The sequence below is a fragment of the Molossus molossus genome, unplaced genomic scaffold (assembly GCF_014108415.1).
Source record: "Molossus molossus isolate mMolMol1 unplaced genomic scaffold, mMolMol1.p scaffold_m16_p_2, whole genome shotgun sequence".
In the NCBI taxonomy this organism is placed as follows: domain Eukaryota; kingdom Metazoa; phylum Chordata; class Mammalia; order Chiroptera; family Molossidae; genus Molossus; species Molossus molossus.
Genome location: NW_023425355.1, coordinates 120228998 through 120254383, shown reverse-complemented (window position 1 = coordinate 120254383; position 25386 = coordinate 120228998). Strand labels below are relative to the sequence as shown.

At 38.9% G+C, this 25386-nt stretch overlaps 1 pseudogene; it reads right to left on the bottom strand.

Moving 5' to 3' along the window:
• Positions 1-2493: 2493 nt before the first annotated feature.
• On the bottom strand, positions 2494-3449 carry LOC118635488 (annotated as a pseudogene).
• Between the last annotated feature and the right edge of the window lie 21937 nt (positions 3450-25386).

Genomic DNA, 25386 nt, shown 5'->3' with positions numbered 1-25386 from the left:
GTCGATGTCTGTGGTGTGAGAAAGTTCTCTTTCATTAGAAGTGTGGTTCCCTCCTCTCCTTTGTGACATGAAGGATTCACATTATCAATGGGAAAAAAGTAAACCCCAAATTTATACATCTCAAGTATAGTGATGGCTCCAAGTTAATTGAAGGAAAGGCTGAAATTAAAAAAAAAAAAAAAAAAAAGGATTAAGTAGAAAGGGTACCAGGGTCAATTTATACTCACACTTCTAAGTAGAATAATGCAGTTAAGCAATTTCTCTATGGGATTTCCAAAAGGCGGTCTTAAATGTCAGCAATGTTAGGGGACTGAGGCTAGTGGAAAAATGATCCTCTTAGGAATTGTATTTCAGTGTAGCTCTCACCTCCAGATTTCATCTTTTAAAATTGGTCTGTACAGTGAGTCAGTAGTACTGTATGATTTGTCAGCAGTCTGTCAAAAATCAAATGTCAACTAATTTAGGTCCAAACAAATATAAATGGAAATATCAACGATATGAAGACCAGTGTTTTTGTCATTCCCTGGATCTATTTTTTTTTTTCCCAACTTTTCCTTAGCCTCCCTGTTTCACATCCCCTTCCTCCCCAGAGATGGCAATAATTCTATAAATGTGAGCAAAAGAGGATTCTGTCTGCCCCCAAATTAAAATGTCCTTTGTTGCCCTGGCCAGTTTGGCTCAGCGGTTAGAGTGTTGGCCTGCGGTCCGGAGAGACCTGGGTTCGGTTCCCGCTAGGGGCATGTACCTCCGTTGCAGTTTGTCCCCGGCCCTGGTTGGTTGTGCGGGTGGCAGCCACTCGATGTGTCCCTTTCACATCGATGTTTCTCTCTCTCTCTCTCTCTCTTCCTCTCTCTCCCTCCCACTCCATCTGTACAAAAAAAAAAGAAAGAAAGAAAGAAAGAAAGCAGGTAAAATGTCCTTTGTAAAAGTCAGTCTAGGAAACTTGAAAATCTTAGGAGACGTTAAAAGGAAATCATCATGAAGATCTTGAAATAAGTTATACTTGGTTTTGTCTGTTTTATTACTTGAGAAAGTATTGGTGCTAAGGGCTCTTTGGTAAACAAGACTAGGAATTCCTTTTGAGTTGGCCAGACCAAGATTAAAATACTCTGGACCTACTGGCTGTGTGGATCTGGGCATGCCATTAACCTTAGTTCCCTCCTTTATAAAATGGGGTGATACCTATATCTTCAAGTTGTTGTGAGGATTAATGAGGCAATATATATAATGTGTAAGTTCTGACATATGGTAAGCACTAATTATAATTATTATATTATTATAATCCAGATGTCAGCTAGGGCCTTCTGGTCCCTGGGAGATTTAGGAAAACTTTGCTTGAATCTAATTTCATAAATCGTCAGAGTTTAAAGTCCTTTCCCAAATCCTTGCTTCTTTTGTTCTTCTCTTTAAGTGGTTCTACAACTAGTCAAATGTTCAATTCTACCCGTAACCAACGTAGGGTGAACCAACCTTCACCCATTTCCAGGGAAAACATTAAATAGCACTATATAGTTTTGAATTACTCAACTTTCTAAGTACTTGAGAAGTCATGAAGAAGGGGTACTACACTGTGAAGAGTAAAGCCTCCCAGGTCTTGCTTGTCTCATCCGGACCCACATTTACCCCCTATTCTCTCTCTGTCAGCCCCACCCCTCCCTCCTCTCCCCATCTGCTCATTCAGTAGATTCCATCCCTTGTGCTTTCAATTCTTGCTACACGAAGTGTGGTCCAGCCTGGCCCATGTGGCTCGGTGGTTGAGCATCGACCCATGAACCAAGAGGCCGCGGTTCAATTCCTGGTCAGAGCACATGCCCAGGTTGTGGGCCTGATCCCCAGCGGCGAGCATGCAGGAGGCAGCCAGTCGATGTTCTCTCTCATCGATGTTTCTCTCTCACCCTCTAAAATCAATAAAGAAAAAAAAAAAAAGTGTGCTCCAAAGATGCCAGCAGTACTGGAGTCACCTGGGAGTTTGCTAGAAATGCAGATCCCTGGCCTCTCCCCAGACCTGCTGAATCAGAACCTTCAGTTTAACAGATTCATAGTGATTTGTGTACAAGTCAAAGTTTAGGAAGCGTCTGATCTACATCATCTTCTCAGGCCTCTCAAGACACCTCACTGCAAGTAGCTGTATCAGAGCCACTGCTAAGAGATTTTAAAAGTCTCAACTTTCTTCCTTACTCTTCAACACATTATGTGGTGACCAAGAAAATGGTGTTTCTTTCATGTCCACTTATCATCATGCTCAACTTGCCACTGATTTTGTCCCATTAGCAATGATTAGTCAGTGTTATCTAAATTTTTTTTTTTTTAAAGAAAATCAAAACCTGCTTTTATTGAGGCAGCAGTAGACTGACCTACAATTTGGAAAAGATGGTAACGTTAATACAGTACTCATCATCAAAGCAACCTGAAATATAAAGATATGTGAAATGACTTTATAGTGACATAATGCATTGATAAGTTAAAGAAATGGATTGCTCACTGACTGCTTTCTCATTTCATGTTCTTTCCAAACTCTTCTCCTTTCTTGATTGAGGCTTTCAGTTCAGGAATGACTTCAGCTATCATCTTCTCTTTGAAAGTGGTGATTTTGCCAATGCCCACATTCTTCTCAATGCCCTTTCCTCCCAGTCGCAGTGGTGTGGAGAAATAGGGACAGTACATTTCTTGGGACTTAACAAAGGAACATTCAACAACTCCTTCCTTTCTGTTGATTGCATCCACAAGGAAAAGACATGGACAGGGTGGCAGAACCTGCTCCAGCTTTAGCCTTGATCACCTCCGTGCTGGCCTCCTGGATTTGCCCAGTGAAGGTTGTTAGCTGGTCCTGGAGAAAGTCTACCTTGGGAGTACACTGAGAGATCAGAGGCATAATGGTCTTCCCAGCATGACGGTCAAAGACAGGAACATTGACTCTAGCTGGATCCAAGCCTTTTAGTTCTGCATGAAAGTGTTGTTTCTGACAACATCCAGGGTTGTCACGCCAAAGGTCTTATTGGGTTTGTACACTCTGTGTTTCTTGAAAACGTCTGATGTGATTGGTATGGTGGAGTTATCCGGATTTGAAATGATGCATATCATGGCCTCGGAGCAATGTTGGGGCACAGGCAGCAGTCAGGGTGGCCACAATTGTGGCATTGATGTTGAACAGGTCATCCCATGTCATGCCTGGTTTTTTTCAGGACTCCGACTGGAATAAGCACCAAATCACAACCTTTCAGGCAGTCTGGCGGCCTCTGAGGTCTGAGGTAGCCTTTCACAGTCACCCTGGTCTCTGTGTGGTTCAGATCTGTGGCTACTGTGTGTGTATGAGCAATGTTGTAGAGGGTCAGGCGACTCACCAAAAGGCTGTTCTTCAGGAGAAGTGAAAGGAGCTGCCCAAGTCCTCCAAAAACCCTGGTCACAGCTACTTTAGCATTATTCTGGGGGCTGAGGAGCTGAAGAAGCATCAGAGAGTGGCCCCATCCCCGAGAGGGCAGAAAGCATGGCCCGGGTGGACAGGGCTTGGACAGGCAAGCAGAGGAGCTGGAGGTGGGACTCTAAGGACCTCCTCCTCACTGCTCAGGTCCTCCTGGTTCCACTCCACCTGGCCTCATAGGTATCAATATATTCTTTTTTTTTTTTTTTATCCTCACCCGAGAACATTTTTCCATTTTTTTGTTCAGATAGAGTGGGAGGGAGAGAGAGAGAGAGAGAGAAACATCGATGTGAAAGGGACACGTCGAGTGGCTGCCACCCGCACGACCAGCCACGGCCGGGGACAAACTGCAGCCCAGGTGCGCACCCTTAGCAGGAACTGAACCCTGGGTCTCTCTGGACCACAGGCTGATGCTCTAACTGCTGAGCCAAACTGGCCAAGGCTCAATATATTTTTGACACAACAGTTTTAAACCACCTTGTTTTGTTTTGCTTCCACTTCTGAGAGCTGTGATTCTCAGTGCAGTACCAAGATTTCGATGTTGTGTTAATTGACCAATGAAGACAAATGATGATGTCCCTCCGAGTACATCTTAAAAACCAACTTTTAAGCCTGAGGAACACTAAGAGTGACTCCTGGCTTCTTGTGAATTCACTTTCAGATATTTATACAGCTTCACAATACATAAATAAAGTACTAGGGATCTAGAAGTAAAAGGCAGAAGTTCAATTATCCAAGCCATCTGAAAGAGCATCATGGAACAAAGTACAAAAGGGCAGCTAATCCCCACTGATACAGAGCATTAAATACCAAGAGTCACAGGCCTGGAAATGATCTCTCTCGATAAAGTAAGAGGACGAAGCTGCATTGTTGTGGTTTCAAACTCTGGCCACATTGACATTTACTCTCCGGACTCCTTTTAAATTCCTTATCTTGAGCCAACCCAGTTATTAGATTTTGGAAACTTATATATAGTCTTCTTAGTCGGCAAACTGACAAACAAACAGTGGTGTGTCAGTGAACAGTACAGAAAACAGAAACTGCCTGTGGAAGCAAAAGTAAGCTAAAGATGGCATTTGAAAAAGTTGATCCAGGGGACATTATGTATAGAGAGAGTGGATACAGGATTTTCAGTATGATGGAGTAAAAACTAAAGTGGAAGACAAGTAAAATTTACTTTAAAAATTTTAGAAAAGTTCTTCCCGACCAGAGTGGCTCGGTGGATTGGGCGTCGTCCCATGGACTGAGAGGTCCCGGTTCAATTCAGGGCACATGTCTGGGTTGCGGGCTCCATCCCCAGTAGGGGCGTGCAGGAGGCAGCCGATCGATGTGTCTCTCTCACATTGATGTTTCTACCTCTCTCTCTCGTTTCCTCTCCCTAAAAAAAATCAATAAAAACATATTTTAAAGTAGTGTAAAAGCTCAATTATATATGACTACTTGGCAGGTCAGGATAAAAAAAGAAAAAATAAATAAGTTATTGATTACTGCAGATGACAATTAAGACTGAAAGGCATGGTAGTAACCCTTGTAAGGACCAATTATTTTTTTAAATATGTTTTTATTGATTTTTTTTTTTACAGAGAGAGATAGAAACATCCATGTGAGATAGATACATCAATCGGCTGCCTCCTGCACACCCCCTACTGGTGATCAAGCCCACAACCCTGGCATGTGCCCTGACCAGGAATTGAACCAGAACCTCTCAGTCCGTGGGACAACACTCAATCCACTGAGCCACACCGGCTGGGCAGGGACCACTTTTTTATAGCTAGCATAAAATTGGGGTGATTAACACCACCATTCTGTCTTGACGCCATTGCCCAACAGTGAACTAAATTAAGCTGTGATTTCTGAATACCCTTTATTATTTCTTGACAAGATATCACCAATTTTGATGCAGCAAGACAGATAAAGCAAATTCCTAGACACATTCAGAGAAATACATTTTTTCCAATACTGTGTAGTTTTCTATTGAATATCCATTGCAATTGTTCTCAAAATATTTTGAATCATATTACCAATTTACTGTCACTCTCATTTTAATCTCTGGATACTTCTTTGGTCATACATTTTAATATTTGGTGTGTGCCCATGATAAAGAGCACATATTCTGTGTGTGTGGGTGTGCTTTGGGTGTTTTTAATATATTTTTTCATTGACTGAATTAATGTGCCCTGCTGTTGCTCATGCCTTCTTCTGGAGTACATTTCTTTCTTAGAAACAAGCTTCCTTTTCAGAGAAAAATGAAATCTGGTTTTCATTCTTTGCTCAAGTTTCTGAGTGCAGGATCAAATAATATAAGAAAAATAATTACATCAAATTCGTGCTTTGGAGTCAGCAAAACTAAAATAGAAATCATCTTAAAGGGTGTGGTTTTAATTACTGATAGACCCCCTGCTGCAAAATACTTTCAGTTATCCCATGTTTCTTAATTCAACTTTCATTTAACATATCCTTTTCAATTCATGGTGTTTTCCTGATGATTTTCAATGTTTACTCCTGTTCCCTAGTTCCAGTGAGAGAAACAGAGAGAGAGAGAGAAACAATTAAAAGGCATTTCTTAAGGGTGTATACATTTTCCCATTACAAAATCTTACTTTTACCCTGGCCAGTTTGGCTCAGTGGTTGAGTGTCGGCCTGGGCACCAAAGAGTCTTGGGTTTGATTTCCGCCAAGTGCATGTACCTCAGTTGCGGTTCGTCCCCAGCCCTGGTCAGGGTTATGCGGGAGACAACTAGTCGGTGTGTCCCTCTCACATCAATGTTTCTCTCTCTCTCTCTCTCTCCCTCCCACTTTATCTGAAGATAAATAGAAAAATTTCCTCGGGTGAAGATTAAAAATAAAAATCTTACTTTTATTCCTTTTATGCTATTGTCATATTCAGTCTCTCATATGATCCACATTCTGACCTTTCCATTTTTTGGAATATGTGAGCAGTGCATCATATTGTCTGAACACACAAACACACACACACACACACACACACACTCAGCTCATACTGTATTATTTGTATGACATACGATTATGAATATCTTTGTCTCTCCACAAAGAAATATGTGGAACTGTTTTTCCCTGGATGTGAGCAACTTCACCAAACTGAAAACTGCATATTTTGGAATAGTGTTCCCACTGCCATTTTACTGAATATGGGGCTGGTTTTGCTATTACCAAACCAGATCCATGACAACCAGCATGTCAACAAACTCAAATTTAGGACACAAAGTCTGACCAACTAAGTGTTCTAAGGGAACAACTAGGCCAATTATTAAAACTCCGCAGTGTCCTGCAAAATCCAGACATGAAATTGCTGAATCTGTAGTGAAAAATGTTCCCTCTGTTTTTGATCTCTGCTCTCAGTCAGACTTCTTTACTATTGAAGCTAAGCATTTGTATCTTTGTCATCACTCCATTTTCCTTTCACTCTTCCAAATGGTTTTCCAACCATGCCTGAGTTTCTCAGCATATCAGCTAATGCTGCAATGTTTAGTCTTGTAAGGTATTTCTCGCCTTCTGATCATCCCTTCTGCAAAATATCGGAACAAATATAAAATGGCAGATTATGTACATAAATGAGGATAGTTTGATAGTAATCATTAGTAGTACTTTAAATGGAAAGAGATCAAAAGTAGAGAATTCAGTCTAGATTAAGTTGGTGTTGATTATATTCTGAATAATTTATTTGACAATGACTCCACAAGAGTAAAACATTTGAAAAAGCATTATATAGAAAAAAAATGTAAAGCCTGTTTGGAAACAACCAAGATATGTGGATACTAAAGAAGGAAGAATTGAAAATAATTCCACCGTTTATGGGTAATCTATCTGTTTGAAAGGGACATATATTCAAAAGGCAACTTACAGAAAGTAGAACGGTGATTGCCAGGGGCTGAGGGGAAGGGAGAAATGGGGAGTTATTGTTGAATGGACTTAGAGTTTCAGTTTTACGAGATGAAAAGAGTTCTGAAAATTGATAGTGGTGATGGTATCACAACATTATGAAGGCATTTAATTCCACTGAAACATACATTTAGAAATGGTTAAAATGGTAAACGTTATGTGTATTTTACCCCAATAAAAACATGGAAGAAATATGAGGCAACTTAATATTTTGTCTTTACCCCAAGGTCTCTTTAAACATTTTTAGTATGAGAGTAATCTTACTCCACTCTTCATTGAAATCTCTTACAGAGCTCATGGGTATCTGCTCATTAACTTTCAGGTTAATAGAAAGTCCCATGGTCACTTTAGATGGCAAATACAATCCCAGTTCAGTGATTAGAATGTCCAGATGCAATATATTAATCAAACCTCCAAACTTCATTTAACATTAAAACTTCTTTGTAGCCCAGGCTTGATTCAGGTTGGACATATGAAGTTGCTTTTTTTTTTTAAAGGGGTGGTGCTTCCGTTCTAGGTCTATATTTATGTTGTTGATCAGGCTGTTGAACAGATATTCAGCTGGTCCTTTCTATTCTTTGAAAATTTAATAATTGGAAGAGGGAATCTCTGTTACCCTCACTCTGGCATCCCAATATCTATTCTATTTGGTACTTATTTATTTTTAATTTTTTTCTTTATTGATTTTAGAGAGAGAGGAAGGGAGAAGGAGAAAGAAACATCGATGAAGAGACTATCGATTGGCCACCTCCTGCATGCCTCCCACTGGGGATCGGGCCCACAACCTGGGCATGTGCCCTGACTGGGAATCAAACCTGCATCCTCTTGGTGCATGGGTCGATGGTTAACCTCTGAGCCACACCAGCCAGGCAATTTGGTACTTTATTTAAATTTGAGGCAAGGCAACTTCCATTATAAGACCTTATTACAGCCCTGGACAGTTTGGCTCAGCGGTTAGAGCGTCGGCCTGCGGTCCGGAGAGACCCGGGTTCGGTTCCCGCTAAGGGCACGTACTTTGGTTGCAGTTTGATCCCGGCCCTGGTTGGTCGTGCGGGTGGCAGCCACTCGATGTGTCCCTTCATGTCGATGTTTCTCTCTCTCTCTTCCTCTCTCTCCCTCCCACTCTATCTGTACAAAAAATGGAAAAATATCCTCGGGTGAGGATAAAAAAAAAAGACCTTATTACAGTGTGCTGTCAGGTATGGCCAGAAGGTTGAGAAAGAGAGAGAATACTGTGGACATTTCTCAGGTGTCTTGTCAAGGACCGTCAGAGACTTAACTGTGGCAACACACGTGTATTAATGAACTAGTGTGCGAGAGATGTCAGTAGCTCCAAATCAGATTTCATTGCACATGATTTTCTTAATATTATTACTAGCTATAATTTTTGAGTGGCTACTAACTGCTAGCTTTTTATAGATGTTTAACACATGCTTTTAAAATTTATTAGATGAATACAACCGCACACAGAGGTAGGTGCCAGCACTTCTTTCCAGGTGAGGTAACTGAGTTGTATAAAGTTTGAGTCACTTACCTAAGGACACACAATTAACTAAAAAAGATGAGATTTCTGTCTTATGTCATCTAAACTTGATAGACTATCAAGATCACTTTATTGTTGCCAATTAATTTTTTTTTAAACAAGGAAACCTAAAGCTATGTTATACCCAGGAAATCAGATGACAAGCGCTGCTAATTGCCTTTTGTGTTATTCCTCCTATTAGACCTCAAACCAGGACTGATCCCCCATTCACTATCCTTCCCCTCCCCATCCCCTGCATTGCTAATAGCCTTTCTCCAACTGGAGACTTAGTTTTTCAGAGTAAGTATTATTTATTTAAAAAAAAAACAAACAAAAACTTACATTGCCCTGGCCGGTTTGGCTCAGCGGTTAGAGCTTCAGCCTGTGGACCAAAGAGTCCACAGGTTTGATTCCAGTCAAGGGCATGTACCTCAGTTGCAGTTCAGTCCCCGGCCCTGTGGAGGGCATGCAGGAGGCGGCCAATCAACATTCTCTCTCATCGATGTTTCTATCTCTCTCTCTCCCTCTCCCGTCCTCTCTCCCTAAAATCAATAAAGAAAATAAAATTAAAAGAAAAGAAATACAAAGAATGTTTTAAAATTACCACACCCAATCTGATTCTAATTTTTTTACTTATCACAGAGCTCTTCTTTACTGTAGAGACTGGGTATCTTATAAAAATGCAAATGTTCTCTTCATCTACATTGATGTCCATAACTAGAATTTTTAAAGGTAAAAATCAGTTTTAGTCTAGAGTTGAATCTGGAAACAAATAAAATCCTTATATCACTTGATATTTTTCAATATGAAATACCTATTTTTCTTGCCACTTTAAAGGAAATAAACATCGATAAATGAATGATTAATAGCACTGCCTTTTCCATAATAATTTATTATAAGAAGTATTTTATCATGTTCAAGAGACATGTAAATAATTCTATGCAATGCCATTTATAAATGCTTTATAACAGGTTGATAGAACGTTATTTAGAACCTGTTTCAAACATGAAAAAGGTAAAAACAAGCCTAATGATTGAATCTTAAAAGTCTATGTTCTCATTAATCAAGATTCTTAAATCATTTTTAAATGTTACCTTAATTTAAAAGGCAACTGCCATTTCTTATTCAGTTTTGTTCTCAAGTAGAAATAGAAAAATCTATAGCACTCAACCTGAAGTGAGCACTATGGCATAGAATTGTTAGGGGCAATGGTAGCAAAAGTCCCTGAGCATGACCCGTAATCAGAGCCTAGAATATTGTTATTAATTTTAGATAGATTCTAAGTAAGGGATATAGAAAGTAGGAGTTTATGACACTTTTTAGATAAACTATTCAGACTAATTTGCTGATACTAAACCTAACTTAGAAATGAATGCCACCTATCATTGGAAAACCAGAAATTTCCAACCATATGTGGCATTTTTCTCCTTTTTGGCCTTTTTTTAAAATTTTTATTTTTTTTCTTTATTGATTTCAGTGAGTGAGGAAGGAAGAGGGAGAGAGAGATAGAAACATCAATGAGAGAGAACATCGATTGGCTGCCTCCTGCATGCCCCCTCACTGGGGATCAGGCCCACAACCTGGGCATGTGCCCTGACCGGGAATTGAACTGATGACCTCTTGGTGCATGCATCGATGCTCAACCACTGAGCCACACCGGCTGGGCTTGGCCTTTTAATGGAAATTTTATCTTAATTCTGCCCATGGAGATTTGTGGAATTTAATAACCACTTCCAGAAACTGTGATGAGGAGAAAAATTCTCACTGGCTTCTCCTGGAGGTAAGGAGTCAAGCAGTCCTAGCTTTTTTGGGGGTGAATGGGGTGGAATGGAGGAGTGAGTTGGGGTAGAAGATTCCTTAGAGGTTGATACTTCCATAGCCGCCAGTCAGAAATTAAATTTGCAGAATTTAAGAACATATTTTTATTGTAGAGCCTATTCTTCATGCCCTTTATCTGCTTTTTGTAGGGACCAAAGCATTAGCTAAATTCTTGCGCATGTATAATCAGCAATACCACATTCAGATAAAATAGGAAAATACATTTTATATAGATTTGGGTAAAATAAACAAACTGAAGAAAATAAATAACAAAACTCTCCCTGACCAGTTTGGCTCAGTGCTTAGAGCGTTGGCCCGTGGACTGAAAGGTCTCAGGTCCAATTCCTGGCCAAAGGCACATGCAGATTCAATCCCCAGCCCTGGTCAGGGTAGTGCGGGAGGCAACCAATCAATGGGTCTCTTTCACATCCATGTCTTTTTTTCTCTCTCTCCCTCCCTCCTTTCCATTCTATCTAGAAGATCAATGGAAAAGTGTCCTTGGGTGAGGATTAACAAAATAATAATGATAATAAATAAAAATAACAAAAGTCCTGTAGTATTATAATGAACACTAATTCTAAATTTGACAACAGCAATTTCACAAAAGATCTATATAATACTGTAGGTGTTGTTTTGTAAATAGGAGAGCCTTGTCTAGCCAATGTCTACATGCCTTGTGAGTCTCACTTGGTTATCTCTTTACTTTTTTTTTTTAAATCTTCACTGGAGGACATTTTTGTATTTATTTTCAGATACAGCGAGAGGGCGAGAGGGAGGAAGACAGAGAGAGAAACATGAATGTGAAAGAGACACATTGACTGGTTGCCACCCACATAACCCCAACTGGAGCTGGGGACAAACCGCAAACGAGGTACGTGCCCTTAGTGGGAACCGAACCCAGGTCTCTCTGGACTGCATGCCAAGGCCCTAACTGCTGAGCCAAACTGGCCAGGATGGTTATCTTTTTACTTTTAATCTTCTTCTTGTCTCCCTGCTCAGATTTGCCTCCTAACCCTACCTCAAGCTCCTCTCCTCTACTTTATCTTACACACTCCTGCAGGATTCCTTTTCCTCATCGTAACACTGGTCATACCACTCCATTGGGGACCTGTCATTCGTTACATTAGCCTTTTTCACCCAAGATCCTCAGAACACGCATGTCTCTGGAGATGCTGCATGGTGTTAGATGAAAAAACAAAAAGGAATTTGGGATCAAATATACTTGGAAAATACATGGTAAACAGAGTAAGATGAATTTCTCTATTTCTCATAAACTCTGGTATCCCAAAAACTCAATGTGAATTTCCAACTTACAGTTAAGATATGAAACACTTTCCAAATTTATTAGTTCATGAAAATCGCTTTTTGTGAAACATCTTCCAACATCTTAAAGGACACTCTTGAGATAGTAGTCAACAGTATAATGATTCAATTCTAAATTTGTAGTCCATGAACTTCACAACAGGGCCCTGTACTAGTTTCCTCAGGCTGCCATAACAAAGTACCATAAACTGGTGGCTTACTACAACGACAGTTTATTCTCTCACAGCTGAGAATGCTCGAAGTCCAGGATAAAGGTGTCAGCAGGGCTGTGCTCTTTCTGAAGTCTCTAGGTAAAGATTCCTTCCATACCCCTTCCTGGTTTCTAGCAGTTGCCAGCAATCCTCAGCATCCTTTCCCTCGCAGCTGCATAATTCCTATTGCTGCCTCCATCATCACATGGCAATCTTCCCTCTGTGTCTGTCTTCCCATCAGCTTCCCTCTACGTGTGTCTCTGTGTCAAATTTTCCTCTTCTTATAAGAGCACGAATCATTGGATTAGGGTTTACTCTAATCCAGTCTGATCCCATCTTAACTTGATTATATCTAAAAGACCCTATTTCCAAATAAGTTCACATTCTGAGGTTCCAGGTGGTTACGAATTTTAGAAAGACACGATTCAACCTAGTATAGGCTCCAACCATCTTTGCAGTATTTTCCTTCACTATTCTCTTACTGTTTCCTATATTTCTACCAATAAAGTTTAGCTACCATGCTTTCCTTCCTCTACAGTTCAGACTTACAGATTATGTCCTAGGATGAGTTATCCTTGAGACAGATCCTATATGTTGGCTCACTCAACTACACCAACTCTCTCTCTCTCACTTTCCTGTACTATTAAAACTAGAAAGGGAGACATTTGGTTTCCCAGCCACCCTTGCAGCTAGGGGTGGCCATGTGAAAAGTTCCACACAAAAGCCCTTGGGGAAGATTGTCATAAAAAAATAAAAATGCATATCATCATGAGGAGAAGAACCTTTTCTTTTTCTTTTTTTAATCCTCACCCGAGGATATGCTTAGTGATTTTTAGAGAGAGGGAAAGGAAGAGAGAGAGAGCGAGAGACATTGATGTGAGAGAGACCATTGATCACTTGCCTTCCTTACATGCCCCAACTGGGGATCAAACCCGCAACCTAGGTATATGCTCTGACCAGGAATCGAGCCTACAACCTTTTGCTATATAGGACAACGCTCCAACCAACTGAGCCACACCAGCCAGGGCAGAACCTTTTCATTTTACACATTTTCTGTCTTACTACCTAGAAAATGGGGAGACATGATAGCTGGAAGTGCAGCAACCTTCTTGTGACCACAAAGGTGAAAGCCATACATATCACATGTGGTAAAGCGGGAAAATCAAAGGAGCTTGGGTGCTTGCTAATACCATGAATTGTATCTTCCCAAACGTTTTTTTTTTTATCCTTACCCAAGGACATTTTTGCATTTATCTTTAGATAGAGTGGGAAGGAGAGAGAAATATCGATGTAAGAGAGACAAATCGACTGGTTGCCACCCACACAACCCAACCAGGACCGGGGACAAACCGCAACCGAGGTAAGTGCCCTTAGTGGGAACCGAACCCGGGCCTCTCTGGTCCATGGGCCGACACTCTAACCGCTGAGCCAAACCGGCCAGGGCTTCCCAAACTTTTTGTGTGCAAGAGCCACTGTTTGCAGGGTTTCCTTCAGCTAGCAGCCAAGTGTAACCCTGATTAATAAGCCTCTTCCATTTGTTAAATTCAAGTTCTGTAAGTTCTCAATAATCAGACACTGCTTTCTATAGCTGAGAAGGGGCTTTCCTCTCTGAATGGACATCATGACTGATTGCTGGGATTCATTTATCAATTATTCCTGCACTGCCAGGCGGCAGTTCTTCTATTCTACTCTTGAACTGTTATTTCAATATTTCATTTGCCTTAACTGTTTTCATATTTACCTATATAACTCAACACAGCATAGTTGTATTATATGACTCACAAATGTATTATAACATACTTAAGAGAAAGTATGGCGCCTTACATTTCCTTCTACTTTGTAGTCTATAATAGCTAAAGTATTTTATCAGAACATGTACACTATGTTATTATTTGGGGGGGTTGTAACTATCTGTAAAGGTGTTATCTAATATTGTCTTCTCAAACAGTTCTTTTTGCTGAATCTTCTGCTACATCCATCAGACTGTCTTGCTGACATCCTACTGCATAATAAACCCAGAGGCAAACATGCAGATATGTTCTATAAGGAACACTTAGTCTATAAATTGATTTCTTTGAGACAAAAATTAAATGTCTGGTACTCAAAGGATCAGTTCAGAGTTTTCTTTTGTTCAAACCATAACTTCTCTCTGCTCTTGGAACTTGAGTCTTGGCAGAACTGGATAGATGGGCCTAAAATGTTCTTTTGGTAGTTCAGAAAGAAGGAGCCAGAAAGGACTGCTGCTGATGTTTGCAGTAAACTCTAAAGAATTTGGTAAATGTTCCATTTATCCTAAGATAACCCTTTGACAAGTAGAGGAAAATACCTTTATAATAATGGTTCCTGAAGGTAACTATATATGTTTGCTTAGGCCTGGCCTCATAGCATGGACAGAGCCAAACCTCTACTTAGTGCCTTTGCTGTACATGCACACATTCATAAATGCATACATATAACCAACACACATACATTCATAAATATGTACACATAGACAAATAGTATTTATAAATATACACATGCACACACATTCATTAGTAAACACATACATATCTATAACTATACACACAGACATTCATGCACACTCAGAAATCCTGAACTAATCTTTATGTATCTTAAATATGTCAGATCTTCCAAGTGAAATGGAGAAAGAAATGTCCATAGTGTTTTCAGCATAAAATTTATGACAAGAACTTTCTGTTGTCTCACCACAGAGATAAGAAGCACACAAACTAATGGCAGCTATTTTGTTTTTATTTTATTTTATTTATTATTTTATTTATTGATTTTAGAGAGAGAGGAAGGGAGAGGGAGAGAGAGATAGAAACATCGATGAGAGAGAACACTGACTGGCTGACTCCTGCATGTCTGCCACTGGGGATCGGGCCCACAACCTGGGCATGTGCTCTGACCGGGAATCAAATCGGCGACCTCTTGGTGCATGGGTCGACACTCAACCACTGAGCCACATTGGCTGGGCACTATTTGTTTTTAAATAGGACCAGAGAAGTCCCAGAGCTCAGATTCTGTAACAAGTACTCTTTGAAAAGAGTGCCATGCCATACCCTCTCTTATTTAATCTATGGGAGCCACCCACCCTGGCATTCATTTAGCTCCTTAAATGCTCTACCATCCTCTTTTCTGATCCAGACACTCTGTCCATGTTGTTCATTTCTGTTACCTAGTTAGTTTACTGGTAATTTCTTCCAAATCCCAGGGTAAATTTCCCCTCCTTGGGGAAACCTTAACTAGAACAAGTACTAAGTGAGCTCCTCCTTTTATAGTCTTATAACCTGGAGTATATTTGTTTTATTGTGCTCATCAAAGGTTGTGATTGTACATTTATTTGTGTAATTATTTAATGAAAGTTTGTCTCCTGAACTGGAATATAAGCTAAGGAATCAAGAGTTGTCCAGTTTGTATAATGTTAACCACCCCTGAACCTATTAGAGTGAATGGCACATACATAGTAGATAAACAATAAATATTTGTTGACTTGATGGAAGGTTATCTCTGACAGATCAGAAAGCACAAAGCATTACTGCGTTATTTCAGAATATATTCAGCTGCAAAAAGACAAGCTGAGTATAACTCAAACAATGAAGTAAACGTATTGGTTTTCACAGTTAGAAAGTCCAGATGTGGGATGAATATCAAGGTTAGTTTGATTCAATAGATCAGTGGGGTCTACAAGAACCCCGATCCTTTTCATCTCTCTCCTTCTGCAACATCATCTTAGACCTGGCTCTTCTCCATGGTCACAAGATGACTGGCCAAAACTCCAGAGGTTACATGCTTTCTTGTCCATATTCAGGGGAATAAATATTCACCACAATAAAAGAAAGATACCTACAGGTTTTGAATTGTGTCAGCCCAAAGTTCATATGTCGAAGTCCCAATACCCAATAACTCAGAATGTAACTGTATTTAGATAGTCTTTAAAACTTAATTAAGTTAAAGTGGGGCCAGTAGGGTGGGCTCTAATGCAGTTATGACCGGTGTCCTTATAAGAAGAGATTAGGACAAAAACAACTCAGACAGAAAGACAACTATGTGAGTTCACAGCAAGAAGTTCACATCTGCAAGCCCAAGAGAGAGGCCTCAGAAGAAACCATACCTGCTTACATATTGAACCATTCTACCCTCCAGAGCAGTGAGAAAATACTTCTGACATTTCAGTCTGGAATTTTGTTGTAGCAGCCCTGGAAAACGAATACACTGAGATAATGTAATTTCCAAATTAACTAGCCAGCTGTACAGAACTTAGTGGAAGTACAGCGAGAACTTCAGGGGTGTTACATTTACGTGGCTTTGCACTGGACCCTGGATTCTTTCATCACACACAGTTTCCTGTGATACTCTCACACAAGTAAATTCCTGTCAGAGTTGAAAAACATTCAAAATCGTGCTCTTTTGTCATGGCCGGTTTGGCTCAGCAGTTAGAGAGTCAGCCCATGGACCAGAGAGTCCTGGGTTTGGTTCCTGCTAAGGGCACGTACCACTGTTACAGTTTGTCCCCGGCCCCGGTTGGGGTCGTGTGGGTGGCAACCAGTCGATATGTCTCTCTCACATCGATGTTTCTCTCTCTCTCTTTCCCCCTCTCTCCCTCCCATTGTATCTGAAGATAAATACAAAAATGTCCGCAGGTGAGGATAAAAAAAAAAAAGAAGAAAAAAAATTTTGCTCTTTTATACTCAGGCTTCTATATGACTGCTCTTTTATATCAGGCTTACATCATCCTCTTAGAAGATTTAACATAAGACTCTATATGTTTCTATTTAAAAGACGTTTATAAACACTAGATCTTTCCGTCTCTTAAACAAAACTGGCCCTGGCTGGTTTGGCTCAGCGATTTTTAGAGCATCCTCCTGTGGACCAGAGAGCCCTGGGTTTGATTCCTGCTAAGGGCACGTGCCTCGGTTGCAGTTTGACCCGGCCCCAACTCGATATGTCTCTCTCACATCGATGTTTCTCTCTCTCTCTTTCCCCCTTTCTCCCTCCCACTCTATCTGAATATGAATGCAAAAATGTCCTCTGATGAGGATTAAAAAAAACAAAACAAAAAACAACTGAACAAGAACATGCACATTGCTTATTCAGTCAGAGAAAGTAAGGTCTTCCTAAACAGGTCTCCCTAAAAAGTACCCATGCCTCAGCATTCCATGGTTCTGTAAAGCTAGTAGTTCCACAGTCTACCCCAAGGACTATTATCATCAATCCATCTCTTCAGCAGATGTTCCCACTTGAACAGTGTAACTGTTATTAAATGGGAGGTAAGAGTCAACATTTTCCAACCGTTGGAGAATGAAAGACAAATTCAGGGCCCTGCATCTACAAAGACCACAGAGGGGTCACTGAAGAAACCTCTAGATCAGAAGGGGAAACCACTGCAGCATCGACCTACTAGCCCATGAAAGAGTTGAAACCCAAATCTTCTGCTTTTCTTCTCTTAATTTAGGGTTCCGATGTCAGACATGGCCATAAACTCAGCTGTGCCAGAATTGTAGGTATATTTATTGCTTTAGAGCTCATTTGAATTTCTGTAATGATCTTCCATTTGACTGCCACTGATACTCTGTTTGCCCAGCTCTCCCCTGCTTGGCTCTGTGCCTCAGAAGGCTAAATCTATAGATTTTGTATCCTAGACTCCTTTGTTCTTTGCTTTGGTCTGTGGAATGAGAAAGCAGGAGGTAGTCAGTTTCCCACCCTACACTTCTTTGCTGCTGGGCAAAGCCCCGATTGGAGTCTAGAAACCTGCAGCTATTCCAGCTCTGCTTTCTGCCCTGGATTGGGGAGAAATCTAGGAATTCCCAGGTAAGGAGGTATGAGGCAGGCTGCCACAAGGCACGCAGCAGATCCACGTGGAAGTTCATGGCAGCAGCAAAGGATCAAGCAGTACAATCGTGTTTCAAAATGTTAATAATCATTTTTGCTGAACATCAACCCTGGTTCTGCCCTAATCCATGGCCTGCCGGTGACAGTGAGTGTGAGTGAGGCTTCTGCTGGATTATCCTGTGGTCTAAATGAGGTATAATGACCTCACAGAATTATAACCTGGTATTTACAAAAAGAACACTGAATAAAACTTTGATTCTTGCCCTGGCCGGTTTGGCTCAGCGGTTGGAGTGTCAGCCCGCGGTCCAGAGAGACCTGGGTTTGGTTTCCGCTAAGGGCATGTACCTCGGTTGCAGTTTGTCCCTGGCCCTGGTTTGGGTTGTGTGTCTCTCACATTGATGTCTCTCTCTCTCTCTCTCTCTCTTCCTCCCTCTCTCCCTCTCGCTCTATCTGAAGATGAATGCAAAAGTTTCCTAGGGTGAGGATAAAAAAATAAATAAAAAGCTTTGATCTGTTATTTCAATAAACAACTTAATTAGCTCAAGCCTCAGGTTCTTCAACTGAAAAGTGAAGATGGTACATACCTCATAGGACAGCTCTAAAGGTAAATGAACTCAGCATGTGGAATATGTTCAGTATTGTGAATGAGACCTAGTTTAAGGATGGAACTGGAGCAGCCAATCTATGATCTAAACGAGGCAAAGTGACATACATACATAAGTATTTAAATGAGTAGTTTGAATTTGTAATCAACATAACACATACTGTATACACTTGCTATAGCAATGCAGAAATCATTACTTTTGAAACTAATTTGAAATACTTTTCTCCCACTTAATTGTTTGAATTTACTTTCTCCATAGAAAAATCAGAACAGATCCATCCCTCTTTGTTACAAGATAAAATTTTGTGAGGTTGTAATTTAAACCTTATTCCAACCCAACCCAACCCTTCCCACTCTCAACAGTTGCACTTTTGCTGTGCTGGTTTTTCTCCATCTAAATCAGAGAAGAAAATGCTTTCTTTTAGATTTTGAAAAGTCCTGAAATAGACAAGAAAAATGTTTTTACATTGAAATGAACCATCTGGCCACTTTATCCTGTTCTACATCTAACATCCAGAGTTACTATAATATTTATTTATTGGATTCTTTATTCATGAACGTGATATTACAACTATAAATTGCCATGACTAGTCAGCAACTGCTTTTAACCATTTCTTTTCCGTTTTTTATAATAAGAAAAATTCTCTTTATGAGCTAGAATTAAGAAATGTTCATGAAAATTAGAACATCGATCAAGAAATCTACGTCCAGCTCGGTTGGTGTGGTTCAGAGGATTGAGCATAGTGCCATGGACTGAGAGGTCCCGGTTCAATTCCTGGTCAGGGCATGTGCCTGGGTTTTGGGCTCGATCCCTAGTGGGGGCTGTGCAGGAGGCAGCTGATCAATATTTCTCTCTCACCTCGATATTTCTATCTCTCCCTTCATCTGTCTCTAAAAAAAAAAAAAAAAAAAAATCAATGAAAACATATTAAAAAATAAATAAATAAAAAAGCCTGGCCAGTGCAGTGTGGCTCAGTGGTTGAGCATCGACCCATGCACCAAGAGGTCACCAGTTTGATTCCAGGTCAGGGCACATGCCAGGGTTGTGGGCCTGATCCCTAGTAGGGGGCGTGCAGGAAGCAGCCACTCAGTGTTTCTCTCTCTCCCTCTCCCTTACTCTCTCTCTAAAATCAATTAAAAACACACACACATTAGATTAAAAAAAAAAATCTACATCCAAACCTTAATTCTGCCACTTACTGATTTTGTAATCACCAACAATTCACTTAATTTCCTCACCAGTTAAAAGTAGGATTGGGAGAGGTGATCCTTAATGAACCCTTCAGATTTAGTTATTATCTCTTGGTGTTTCTAAGGTATTTTAGCATACAATAGCACCTAATATATTGTCAGTAATTATATTGCAGGCATATGCATTTAATAATCATAGAAACCCTACTTTGCAGATAAGAAATAAAACTATGAGGCTTCATTTCTAACTCAAGATCTTACCAGCAGTTAGTGAAAGTGTCATAGCTTGAAAAGGTCATTTTGAATTAAAATCCCATAACTCACTGAATATTACCTTATTTTACGATTATTTTTCAAAATAAACTAGAATCTTAAATGACTGGAAAAAAAAGTAGTTTCATAAGCAATCAGTTAGCCAGTAAATAAATACCCAACAATTTTAGCAAATTTGAAAGACTGATATGTATTAAAATGTGATAGTTAAGAAATGAGATATTTTAATCCACTTATTTAAAAACTATAAATGTAACTGCATTTCTAGGGAACAGAACAATAACATACAAGAAAGAACACCCTCTTTCTGTCTCAATGGAACCAGCGATTATTTTACTCCAAGCAAATCCCAAGAGCATGGCACCAGCTGCCCATTTTCCTGCTGTGCTTCTCAGGCAGGTGTTTCTTTGTTGGGTGCCTATGGAATTCAGTGGAGGTTGGCCCATAATCTGCAAATTGTTACTTACATGTTTATTTTTATAGTTAGTAGATTTTTTCTGAATAGATTATAAAAGTTTCCTAACATTTATATGAAACCAGTGACTACTGAAATTCCTACTGGTGGAAATTAACAAGTTTTTTGATTGTTTTATATGTAGAAAAGACTAACTTAAAAGAAAACATAAAAATGCAATATATATTTTAAATTATCTTAGCAAAAGGAAATGACAGTAGCCATCTCTGTAGCAGTATTGTGAGGATCAAAGGGATGATACTGACAAAACTTTTTTAAATGTGAGATGCTATTGTTCTCGGTTAACTATTAATCTCATTTATAGTCTTCAAAAGAAATACCTTCCTGAGGTAGTGATGACATTTGCCTTTATACTAAACAATGCTTGTCTATGTAGACTGCTGTAAAAAATCTTTTGGGGATTTGGAACTTGAACTTCACTTCTATTTTTTTGATGCCAAAGCATCAGTAAATAGAAATCACAGTAATTAGAATTAGTAAATAGAAATGACACATCATCATTTCTATTTAGATATGGTCTGATGTCAGTTCTTCTGATTCATTGAAATTAAATCTTGCCCAAGGTCATGTGGCCAGAGAGCAGCAGAGCCAGGACGCAGACCCTGGTTAATCTGCCTTCAAACCCCCATCTCATATTTCCAGTGTTCAAGTAAACTGAGGCATTGGCTTCAAGTGCAGTTTGTTGTATTCTCCCCCAAATCTGGATTTTTATTTATTTATTTATTTTTATTAATTAATTTTTGTTACAGATGTTTCTCCTTTTCCCCCCACTGATTCCTCCCTCCCCCTCCTTCCCTGCCCTGTCCCCAGTTTGTTGTCCATGTCCACTGTTCATGCATACATGCATATAAGTTCTGTGTTTATCTCCCCCCCCCCCCCCTTTAGGGGATTGTCAGTCTGTATCCCATTTCCGCGTCTCTGGGACTACCCCCTTCCTCAGACTGTTATGTTCATTATATTCCACAAATAAGTGAGATCATATGAAACTTGTCTTTCTCTATTTGTCTTGTTTCACTTAGGATGATACTTTCCAGGTCCCTCCATGTAGTCTCAAAGGATAAGAGGTCTTTCTTTCTTACAGCTGCGTAGTACTCCATTGTGTACAACTGATGTTTACCTATTGATATTTCTAGGAATCTTGACTCCCACCCCTAGCCTCCTGTCCAATATGCTTTTACATTATTATAATTGGTCAAACTGTATTTGCAATGTATATGTTAAAATTAAATTTTTCAGCTCACAGCATTTGGTATAAAATAGTCATGTTCACAAAAAAAAAAAAAAAAAAAGAAAGAAATTAAAGCTCAATGTACTTCTTTCTCTGGATAAAACAATAGAAAACAATGACTCTCAATTGATTGAGATAAACTTTTACAACTAATGCTGTGATGTCGGGTCCCCTGACATTTAGGCATTTTAAAACCATTATATCTACTGGTCTCAGATGACATGATCTTATATATTGGAAACCCTAAAGATTCTACACACACACACACACACACACACACACACACACACAACTATTAGAACTAATAAATGAATTCAACAAAGTTGCAGGACATAAAATCAACATACACAAATGAGTTACATCTTTATACATTAACAAAAACCTCCTTGAATATAGAAATAATATATTGGTTTTCTTTTCATTTAAGCTCTTCATAGAAAATAAACTTCTCTTGTCAAGGAGCTTATAGTTTCAGTATTTTATAAAAGATTTCGATTTTTGATGATCAGATTCCAGAAGCTTTTAACTATATATTCCATGATGGTCAGAATAGAAATCAATGATTGGGGAGGAATTAGAAAGTAGTTCAGGGATTGTGTTTTATCTATCTCTCTGTCATAGCACCTGTTCAATTTCTTTATGTTGCATTATTGAGGATAAAGAGAGTTATACATAGTGATCAAAAGTTTCGATTTGCCAGAAGGTAATAACAATGATTCTTAACCCATCTGGGCTTAGTAATATAGTTTCAAATTATATAAAGCACAAATTGACAGAATTAATGAGAAATTACAAAAACTTTATCACATTGGGAGATTTTAACACATATCTATGGTGACTAATAGAACAAACAGATAAAAACTTAGCAAGAGTATAGAAGATCTGAGCATCACAATAAATAATTTGATCTAATGAATGTATATGTACCATTGCATACAATGACTAAAGGATATATGTTTTCTGTAAGAACTTGAAGAACATTGTGAAAACTGACCATATTCTAATCTACAAAGTAAATGGCAATACATTTTTTTTTCCTTTTCTTGCTTCCCCTTTGCCCCTATTCAATCTATTCCCAACTTTACAATCAGAGTGATCCTGGGAAAACCTAACCTGAATAAGTCATACCTCTCTTCAGATTTCTCCAATGGCTTCACATCATGCTACAAGTGCAAGTCTAAATCCATATCATTACAGTTGCCCACAAAGCCTACCTACCTAGCCCTCCAGCCAACTTTGTCCCTCCAATCTCATTTCCTCCCCCCTCCTGCACTCAGTGTGCTCCAGGTACACTTGCCTGTGCTGTCCCATTAACACATTAAGAATGATTCAAGCTCTGAACTATTCACTTTCTGTTTCTTCTGATAGGATCCTTCACGCAGATATCTGAATACTCACTGACTCCTCCATCTCCTTTAGATTGTTTTACAAATAGTACTTTTTACTGAAGTTTCAACACCCTATCCATAACTCATTCTCTATCCCTTGTTCCAACATCACTTTTCTCTAAATCATTTCACACCATCTTAAATAGACTCATGGACACAGACAACAGTATGGTGATTGCCAGAGGGGAGGGGTGATGGAGGGAGGTAGAAGAAGGTAAAGGGAGGATAAATGATGATGGAAGGAAACTTGATTTGGGGTGGTAAACACACAATACAATATACATGTAATGTACTGTAGAATTGTATACCTAAAACCTGTGTAATTTTATTAACCCATGTCACCCAATAAATTAAATTAAAAATATTACTGATTTTATCATTTGTCTTTCTTTACTAGAATGTAAACTTCCAGAGTTTACAGTTTTTATTCTGCTTTATTTATTGTTATATCACTAGTAGCTACAGCAGTTCCTGGTATTTTGTTTGTATATAATAAGAATGAATGAATTTGGAAATTTAAAAGCACTTTTTATACAACCCTTGAGTCAGAGAAAAAAATAATGAAATTATAAAAAAATTTCAAACTAAATGACCAAATTCATACATATGAAAAGTGTAGGATATAACTAAAGTAGTACTTAGAAGAACTTTTATAGTCTTCAGTATGTTTATTAGAAAAGAAGAATTATTTAAAAGTAATTAACCAGTCATCTAACCTAAGAAGTAAAAAGCACAGTATAATAAACCTTCTCAAAATATTAGAGTAAATAATAAAGATCATAAATAAATAAAATAAAGACAAAAGATAAGAGACCTACAAAGCCCCCCAAAATAATTATTTGTAAAGACTAATAACTTGCACAAATTTCTGTTAATATTAATTAACAAATAGAGAAGGCAAAATAGACAATATTAGGAGCGAAAGAAATGATGTAACTACAGGTACTATAGTAATTAAAAAGATAAAAGTATGTTATAAATAATTTTGTTAATAAATTTAAAATATTAGATGAAATAGAAAAAAATTCTAAAAGAATGCAACCTGCCTAGCCCTGGCCAGTTTGGCTCAGCGGTTGAGCGTCGGCCTGCGGACCAGAGAGTCCCGGGTTTGGTTCCCACTAGGGGCACATACCACAAAAAAAAAAAAAAAAAAGAATGCAACCTGCCTAAACTGGTTCAAGTAGAAAGAATAGAAAACCATTAAAATTCAGAATCAATAGTTTCAACTATCACACACACGAATCAGATGGCTTTATAGAGAAGTTCAAGAAAACGTGAAATAATAAAGAATTCTAATAATAAAACAACTTTTCCAGTAGAGAAAAAGAAGGAACACTTCTTCCAACTTATTTGATGATGACATAATAGCCTTAATAGCAATTTTAAAAATAATGTATTGCAAGTTATAGGACTGGGCTCCTTGGGGAAATGGCTGATTCTAGGACTAGTGCTGAAAATATGCACAGTGAGCCTGGGACATCTTGTAATGCCGGAAATGTTTGGGAAAAAAAACACACAACAAAATAGCACAATGATTTGGGTACTTCAAAGGAACACAGAAAACAACATTTGGGTAACAAAATAAATATTGAACTGTAACCCAAACTATAGAATAAATACCCATGAGTCCATAGTGATATAAATAAGTGATTAAATAAACAAATAATTAAGGGAGAAGAAACAAATCTCCTGTGCAAAAGAATTCCAAATAATTTATGTAAATACTCCTCCCTTAAGGAGGGGGAGCTTAAATCTCCATTCCTTGATTGTAGACTCTGTATAATGACTTCCTTTCAAAGAGTATAGTATGGAAAGTTTTAGGTCTAGGAGTATTTCATTAATACAAATGCACTACTCATGAACAAGCCACCAACAACCTGAGTATAGCCTTTTGGGGGGAAAAAATTATCATTACCAAATTAGTATTATCACAGGAAATATTTTAATATGAATAAACATTAATGAAATTCACTAGATTAAGAGTCTATAGGTGAGAAAAACACACAATCACATAAATAGATCAATAAAACATTTGACATAGGGGGCTCTGAGGTGCTAATATTCTATTCTAGCCCAGCCAGTGTGGCTCAGTGCATTGAGCATCATCCCATGGACTGAGGTCAGGGCACATGCTCAGGTTGCAGGCTCGATCCCCAGTAGGGGGCGTGCAGGAGGCAGCCAATGCTTCTATCACTCTCCTTTCCTCTCTCTCTAAAAAATCAAT